The sequence below is a fragment of the Hevea brasiliensis genome, chromosome 9 (assembly GCF_030052815.1).
Source record: "Hevea brasiliensis isolate MT/VB/25A 57/8 chromosome 9, ASM3005281v1, whole genome shotgun sequence".
NCBI lineage: Eukaryota > Viridiplantae > Streptophyta > Magnoliopsida > Malpighiales > Euphorbiaceae > Hevea > Hevea brasiliensis.
The window spans coordinates 35,531,305-35,541,011 of NC_079501.1; positions in this window are offsets into that span (position 1 = coordinate 35,531,305).

Sequence of the window (9,707 nt, forward strand, 5' to 3'; positions counted from 1 at the left end):
AACTCCCATCCCTGACCCAACAATTACCTTGAATCCAACATTCCCAAGCAGTGAATTACCTCTCTCCTATCACCAGGCTGTCCCGAATGCAGAACTTCATCCTCTAGCACTGATCCCTTCAGTTTACCCTACAACTAATTTTCCAACTGGGGGAATAGCTCATGCAATAGGGGGAGAAAATAGAGAGAAAGAGAATGAGAAGTTATCTACTTTAGAGGAAAGACTAAGAGCTATTAAAGGGTTAAATATATATGGCTCAGTTGATGTGTCTTCACTGAGATTAGTGCCAGATGTAGTGGTATCGCCAAAATTTAAAGTCCCAGAATTTGACAAATACAGTGAAAGCTCTGACTCGCCCATCCATTTGGCCACCTACATGTCCACTCTTACACAAGATGACAGACTCTTAGTACACTTTTTTTATGAAAGTATCACAGGGGCAACCTTGTGTTGGTGCATACAATTGGATAAGAGACCTCCAAAACCTGGTGTAGAGAGAAAGGGAGAGCTTTAAAGAGTATGCCCAGAGATGGAGAGAAAAGGCAGCTGAGGTTTATCCTCCTGTGACAGACAATGAACTTTGCTCTTTGTTCATTGAGACTTTGAAGGCCCCATATTTCAATTTGATGATTGGGAACACTTCCAATAGCTTTTCTGATATCATTCAGATGGGGAAAAGGATTGAAGTAAATCTCCGATTGGGGAAATTACAAGAAGTAGTAAGGGAGAGTTTTATGAAAAAATCTACTAATTTTGGAAAAAAGAAGGAAGGTGATGTGCACTCCATTTCAAAGCAGACTCACCTAGCACTACAAAATAATTTTCGATCATACCATCCAGCCCAAAGTCCATACCCTACAGCCCAAAACTCAATGGTAGCAAACGTTCCTCCTCCATTCACGAATTATCCTCGCCCACAATATCCTCCCCAAGCTACTTATAATCCCAGACCACTTGACCAAACTTCTCCTTTCAGACCACTTGCTCCTCAACCTGGTCCAAGACCATCAAGGAATTTTGATCCGCCGTTACCACTCCCACTCAGTGAAATCTACCATTAATTATTGGGTATCAATCAGATAGTGCCCATCCCACTAGACCCCGTCCAGCCGCCATATCCCAGGTGGTATGATCCCAGCGCCAGATGTGAATATCATGGCGGGGCTGTGGGACATTCAACAGATAACTGTAGAGCACTTCGAGGAAGGGTACAATCTCTGATTAGGAATGGGTGGTTGAAGATTGAAGGGAATGGCTCTACTCCTAATGTCACTTTAAACCCATTACCCCATCATGATACAGGAAAAAGGGAACGATGTGAGTGTGATAGAATCCCTAGATGAGAACTTGATTATGGAAATGGATCAGTTAATCCCGTACTTTGATGAGATTCTCACAATAGCAGTACTAGAAGGATACATACATCCCTGTGGACTTGACTCTGAAAATGATCGGTCGGGCTCAGGATGCCTTTATCATAATGGAGCAGCCAATCATGAGTTGCAGAATTGTGATGAATTCAAAGAGGAAATCCGGAGGATGATATCACTTAAAATCTTAAGGTGTTAACTAAAGTCAAAAGAAGAAAAAGAAGTAAGCACCACCATATATGGCAAAGACATCTCAAAATCTGCTCCAAAAATGGTTTTTTCTATTCCCACCACATCAACACCGCCAGCACCACCCCTGACTGTCAAACGTACCCCACCACAGCTACCAGTTACCAATACCCATGCTATGCCTTGGAATTATAATTTTCAAGTTTTTACACAGAGTGCATCTAGTAGTGCTTCATCTCCTACCCTCAACCATACCTACACTCAACCCATCACCACCCCTAAACCATGTTTCACCCCCTATGCTCACTTCAAAATGACTTATACGAGCCCCTCCAATGACTCTGCTCTCCAATTCACATTGAAACTTGCGCTAACAAATGACTCACCCCTACCAAATCAAGAAGTAGAATTTATTAATAGAAGTGGGAGGTGTTACGGCACTGATGAAAAGAAAAGTAAAGGGAAAGTAGAGGCAGGAGAGTCACCTGAGAATGGGGAAAAAGTGGAAAAAGTAGTAGAGAGGGGAGAATCCAGTGAAAGGATAGAAGAAGATGAACTATTGTTGTTAATCATGAAGCAAAGTGAGTATGACGTGATTGAACAATTAAAGAAGATACCTGCTCGAATCTCCTTGCTGTCATTGATATTGAGCTCAAAAATGCATCGCATGCCTTACAGAAGGTTTTAGACCAGGCCTTTGTAACCCTCGACATCACACTGGGGCAATTTAAAAAGATAGTTGGACAAATTCAGGCATCCAATTTCATCACTTTCTCAAAAGATAAAATAGACCCAGCTGGCTTGAAGCATACCAAAGCTCTGCATTTGACAGTTAAGTGTAAAGGATGTTTGGTTGCTAAAGTTTTGATTAACAATGGCTCGGCACTCAATGTTTTACCCAACGCAACTTTGGCAAGACTCCCGCTAGACCCATCTAGAGTACATCAAAGTTCCATGATTGTGAGGGCATTTGATGGCACAAAGAGAGACGTGTTAGGAGACATTGACTTGCCACTTCAAATTGGGGCATGTACTTTCAATGTTACATTCCAGGTAATGGATATTGAACCAGCATACACTATGCTGTTAAGAAGGCCTTGGATTCATTCAGCAAATGCGATGCCCTCAATTCTGCACCAGAGGATCAAATATGTCATGAATGGCAAAATCATCACGGTGAGAGGAGAAGAAGCTATGCTAGTCACTGAGCCGTAGTCCGTTCCTTATGTGGAAACAGTTGAATGATCCCTGGAGAGTTCATTTTAAGCATTAGAGTTGCATGGAACTACCCTGGGGAATGGGGGAGCTGCAGCCATGGTTGCAAAAGTGATGCTGAAAAATGGCTCTAAGGAGGGCAAGGGATTAGGTGCCACCCTACAAGGGATTATCGAACCCGTGTCAGCTACACAGAGAAATGGCTGCTCAGGGTTGGGGTATAATGAAGATGCTTTGACTGATGGAAGGTTCTAGATAAGGAACATACTTAGGGATCAGAGATTCAACAGATCACTCGAAATGAGGAAAAACATTCCGAAAATCTTAGACGTTTTTACCAGACAGATCATTGAGAACTTAGAAAAAGAGGATGGAAAATCTCCCTCAGGGTCATCTATCAATGTCCTGCACCTAGATTCCATGCCTGAAGTGCTGATCTCACCAACCACTGAGAGGCAAGAGCTTGACAATTGGCAAGCCGAGGATATCCCCATGCTTTATTTCGAGTAAAGTATATTTTGTTACCAATACTTGATTACTTCGTCCATGGTGTCAAGTGTGATTTTGTAAATGGACCTCTTCTTATGATTAAACAATTAACAAATTAATAATGCATTTTCACAAGCTCTGTGTCCAATATTTTCTTGTTAAAATCCAATCTTTAATATAATCAATTTTCATTTCTTCAAGACCATTAACCAACCCAGCCATAATAATCCAATCAACCTTGAAATCCCTTATGTTAACTTCGAGAGTCCCATAATCGCCATTGACACAAGTGATCCTGAAGAAGAGCCTGTGAAAGAGCAGAGAGAAGCAGATGAGCCCACCCTGGTGCCCTGTGGAGATGAAATGAGCACCTTAAATTTAGGGACAGAGGAAAATAAAAGGGAACTCAGAATCGTGAATAATGAAGAATTAGAAGACATGGTTCAATTGCTAATGGAATTCATTGACGTGTTCACTTGGGGCTATGATGATATGTCAGGATTGGACCCTCAGATAGTCACGCATAAGATTCCTTTGATTCCTAGAACAGTCCCAGTTAAACAAAAATTGAGAAGAATGAACCCTGACACATTGCTCAAGGTCAAGAATGAGGTTAAAAAGCAATATGATGCTTGATTCCTAGAAGTAGTAAAATACCCAGAATGGGTAGCTAATGTTGTCCTCGTAATGAAGAAAGATGGTAGGGTAAGGGTATGTGTTGACTACAGGGATCTCAATAAGGTAAGTTTGAAAGATAATTTTTCTCTCCCACACATAGATGTAATGGTAGACAATGCTGCAGGACTGGGGAGATGTTCATGTATTGACAGAGCCTCAGGGTATAATCAAATCTTAATAGATAATGACGACAAAGAAAAGACTGCCTTTATCACTTAGTGGGGAGTCTTTTGCTACTAAGTGATGCCCTTTGGGCTAAAGAATGCAGGGGCTACTTACCAACTTGCCATGGTCACATTATTCCATGACATGATGCACAAAGAAGTAGAAATTTATGTGGATGACATTATCATTAAATCCAAAGGGATCGAAATCCATGTATGAGTATTAAGAAAAATATTTGAAAGGCTCAGAAAGTATCAGCTGAAGCTGAAGCTAGCTAAATGTGTATTTGGAGCAAGATCAGGAAAGCTGTTGGGATTTATAGCAAGTGAGAAAGGGATAGAGGTAGATCTAGACAAAATTCAAGCCATTCAAGAAATGCCATCCCCAAATACGGAAAGGGATGTGCATAGTTTCTTAGGAAAATTGAACTACATTTCAAGATTCATCTTTAATCTCACTGTCAAGGCTAAACCCATTTTCAAGTTACTTAAGAAGAATAATACCGCCAAGTGGGATCAAGCTTATCAATAAGCTTTTGAAAGAATTAAGTAGTATTTGTCAAACCTGCTAATATTGGTTTCTTCGATAACGGGTAGGCCATTAATCCTATACACGACAGTTCAGCAAAGCTTGATGGGTTACATTCTGGGACAACATGATGACACTGGGAGGAAAGAAAGGGCCATTTACTATTTAAGCAAGAAATTCAATGAATGCAAGTTGAGATACTCATTCCTGAAAAAACCTATTATGCGTTGGCTTGGACAGTGAATCGACTCAAACATTACATGTTGAATCATAAAACATGGCTCATCTCTAGAATGGATCCAATCAAGTATGTATTTGAAAGCCTGTTCATACCTGGGAGATTAGAAAAATGGCAGGTTATACTTTCTTAATATGACATAGTCTATATGACAAGAAAGGTAGTAAAAGGGAGTGTGATAGATGATCTCTTGGCTGAAAACCCAATTAATGATTACGAGGCCCTGGATTTTGAATTCCCAAATGAATACATTAACGCAGTGGGCGATGATGCTGAGGGTCCAAATGATGTATGGGAAATGTACTTTGATGGAGCAGTTAGTTTAGCCGGTAATGGGATCGGAGCAGTGCTGGTTGCCCCAGATGGGAAACATTTCCCAATAGCTATCAAGTTGAGGTTCAGCTGCACTAACAACATAGCAGAGTATGAAGCCTACGTGAGTGGCTTACAGGCTACCATTGAAATGAAGATAAAGAAATTAGAGGTGTATGTGGATTCAGCTCTGATCATTTACCAAGTCAAAGGGGAGTGGCAAACTAAAGACCCAAAACTGATCCCATATCAAAAATATCTCCTTGAACTAATCAAGGAATTGGAAGAAATTTCTTTCACTCACTTGAGCCGAGACAAGAACCAATTTGCTGATGCCTTAACTACTTTAGCTGTAATGACTCAGATGGAGGAAGGGCAGATAACACAGTTATTATAAATCAAAGTAAGGAGTGAGCCAGTGTACTGCTTTATGATCAAAAAAGAAATAGATGGCAAACCCTGGTATCATGATGTCTAGGTACACATTAAAAATAGGGAGTATCCTCCTGGGGCAAGCAGAAATGAAAGAAGAATGATCATAAGATTAGCAATGGGATACTTCCTCAATGGAGAAATCTTGTACAAGAGAAGCTCCAATGGTAAGTTTTTGAGATGCGTAAATACCAAAGAAGCAAGGAGAATTCTATTTGAAACCCATGAAGGGAACTGCACTACTCATAGCAATGGGTATATGATTGCAAAACAGATCTTAAGGCGGGGTTACTTCTGGACCACTTTGGAAAAGGATTGCATTGAGTACTTTTGGAAGTGTCACAAATGCCAAATTTATGCTAATCAGATAAATGTCCCACCTTATTAGCTCTACAATCTCGTCTCACCATGGCCTTTTGCAATATGGGGTATCAATGTAATCAGTCTGATTAATCCAAAAGCATCCAATGGACACAGATTCATTTTGGTGGCCATTGACTACTTTACTAAATGGGTTGAAGCTACCTCATATGCTCACATCACTCAAAACACTTTTTTGAAATTCCTTAAGAATAATATTATCTACCGGTATAGTCTTCCTGGAGAGATTGTCACCAATAATGCCAAGAATCTAAATGGTCCAAAGATTCAGAAGTTGTGTGATCAGTACAAGATACGGCATCTCAATTCATTGCTATATCGACCCCAGATGAATGGAGCTGTAGAAGCTGCCAATAAAAATCTCAAGCTGATAAGCTGAAAAATGACAGTCACTTATAAAGATTGGCATGATATGCTTCCCTTTGCCCTTCATGTCTATCGGACTACGGTACGAACATTAACCAAGGCAACTCCATATTCGTTGGTCTACAGGATGGAAGCTGTTTCGCCAATAGAAGTGGAAGTTCCTTCTTTAAGGGTTTTAAAAGAGGCAGAACTAGATGAGGTGGAATGGGTTCAATCGAGGTTAGATCAGCTGAATTTGATAGATAAGAAAAGACTGACAGCAGTCTGCCATGGGCAGTTGTACTAGAGAAGAATGGCCAGAGCATTCTATAAGAACATACGCCCGCGCGAATTCAAATCAGGAGATCTAGTTTTAAAAAAGATCCTCCTGAATCGAAGTGATTGCCGGGGCAAGTGGTCACCAACTTATGAAGGGCCTTATGTGGTTAAAAAGGCATTTTTTGGCAGTGCACTCATTTTAACTCACATGGATGGGGAAGAATTGCCGAGGCCGGTGAATGCGGATGCTTTAAAAAGATATTATGCATAAAAAAAAATGATAGGAGTGAAAAATCGTAATAGCACTCCTAGCAAAATGAGGGAAAAGAGGTGAAAACCCGCAAGGGTGCTTTCTGCAAAATGAGCGAAGGGTGAAAATCTGAAAGGACGCCCCGAAAAAGAAAGTTAAAAAAAAAAAAAGGAAGCTGGGAGTGAAAATGCAAAAGGGCACTTCTAGTTAAAGACAGATAAGAAACAAGGATAATCTCGGGATCAAGGGACAGTAAATTACATAATGCTTTTTAAAAGGTCACTTGAAACGATGGTAGTTGAGGGACTTCGAAGTTAACTGAAGACTTTTGTGAGATTTATTTATGTACTCTTGGCCATAAAATTGTACCTTTATTCTTTTTAATAATTATCTTCTTACGCTATGAATAAATTTGTGCATATCTCATCTATCTTGCTTTGTGCGCTATTAATTTGTTGAAAGCTTTCTTATAAGATGAAAATCTAAACACAGGTAACTTCATATACTTTGTTTTGAGATTTACAGGAGGGCAAACAATCATTAGGCAACTGGTGCATCTAAGAAGCGAAAAACTAGTAAGGATGCTTCCTGCAAAGCCAGCAAAGGTTCAAAAAAAAAAAAAAAGAGAGATAGGAGTGAAAACCCGAAAGGGCGCTCCTAGTAAAATGAGGGAAAGGAGGCAAAAATCCGCAAGGGCACTTTCTGCAAAATGAGCGAAGGGTGAAAATCTGAAAGGACGCTCCAAAAAAGAGAGCTAAAGAAAAAAAAAACTAGGAGTGAAAACCCGAAAGGACATTTCTAGTCAGAAACGATAAAGAAGTAAGGAGAGAGCCAAAAGGGTGCTAGAGAAAATCATGGGCAAAGCCTCGAAACTCATTCTGACCTTTTCTATCAATCATTTATTTTCGAGATTTTGTTAAGTAAACCTTGTTTAGAAGAACACCCTGCATCAGATTTGCTTTGTGAGCATTTAAGGTATATACGCAAAACTTATTTACAATAGTTGGTTAAGTCCAGCTTCAAGTTGATTTTAATTTTCAGCATTTAATTCTTGTTATCAACCTCTAGGCTTAAGATCAAAGTTGATTTTAATTTTAACATTTAATTCTTGTTATCAACCTCTGGATTCAAGATCCAAGCAGATTTTCAGCATTTAATCTCTTGTTACCAACCTCTGGATTCAAAATCCAAGTTGATTTTAATTTTCAGCACTTTAATTCTTGTTATCAACCTCTGGGTTCAAGATCCAAGTTGATTTTAAGTTTTAGCGTTTAATTCTTGTTATCAATCTCTGGATTCAAGATCCAAGTTGATTTTCAGCATTTAATCTCTTGTCACAGACCTCTGGATTCAAGATCTAAGTTGATTTTCAGCATTTAATCTCTTGTTACCAACCTCTAGATTCAAGATCCAAGTTGATTTTAATTTTCAGCACTTTAATTCTTGTTATCAACCTCTGGATTCAAGATCCAAGTTGATTTTAATTTTTAGCATTTAATTCTTGTTATCAACCTCTGGGTTTAAGATCCAAGTTGATTTTAATTTTCAGCATTTAATTCTTGTTATCAACCTCTAGATTCAAGATCCAAGTTGATTTTTAGCATTTAATCTCTTGTCATTGACCTCTGGATTCAAGATCCAAGTTCATTTTAATTTTTAGCATTTGTTTCTTCTTATCAACCTCTAGATTTAAGATCCAAGTTTATTTTAATTTTCAGCATTTAATTCTTATTATCAACCTCTAAATTCAAGATCCAAGTTGATTTTAATTTTTAGCATTTAATTCCTATTATCAACCTTTGGATTCAAGATCCAATTTGATTTTAATTTTCAGTACTTTAATTCCTGTTATCAACCTCTTGGTTCAAGATCCAAGTTGATTTCAATTTTCAGTAATTTAATTCCTGTTATCAACCTCTTGGTTCAAGATTCAAGTTGATTCTAATTTTTGGCACTTTAATTCCTATTATCAACCTCTGGATTCAAGATCCAAGTTGATTTTAATTTTCAGTACTTTAATTGTCACACCTTACCCCTCTGTGAGGCATAACATGATCCCGTAGAATACCTAATGAATTACAGAACTTCACCAACCGATAATTCATTAAGTACCCTACAAGGGATTTTTAAACAATTTTCTTATTTTTGATAAGTGGTGAGCATTTCTAATAAGTATTTAAAACATGTAATTAAGTGGAAAGCTAGTTGGAAATTTTGGCCCATTTTATTTTTCCGCAAATTTTATAAAAATTTTGACAGAGTTCTGTTTGTATTTTGAGAAACCAGTTCTTCAAATACCTGTAAAAAGCACTTCTAAAAATTTTTCTCAACAACTGCTTCAGTTTCATACTCAATCTCAATCAACTTCTCAACACATTTATCAACTTTCAAATTTCAAATCCACTATCCAATGATCATCAAAATACTAGCAATCCATTTCATTCAAATTAAATAAAATAGTTCCATTCATATTTCATTAGAAACAAAACAATTTAGATACATCGTTACAAAATTTACATTAAAAGAATTTTAAACTACAATATATATTACAACTTTATACAATTTTTATACAAACTGCTCAAGACCCATTTTTACATGTCCATACATTTATGTGCAATATATACATCAAAAGAAATATTTACAGTTAGGGTATAAATTATACCCGAAGACTTTAAGCTGATAGCTCAGTCTGCTGCTCCTCTAGTCTCTGTATCTGCGACAGCAATAGAAGCTATCGCTGAGTACTAGGACTCAGTGGTGCACAACATAATAAAATAATCTTTATGCAAAACTTAAATCACATTTATTCAAAAATTTGGCTGAACATGAGAATTAA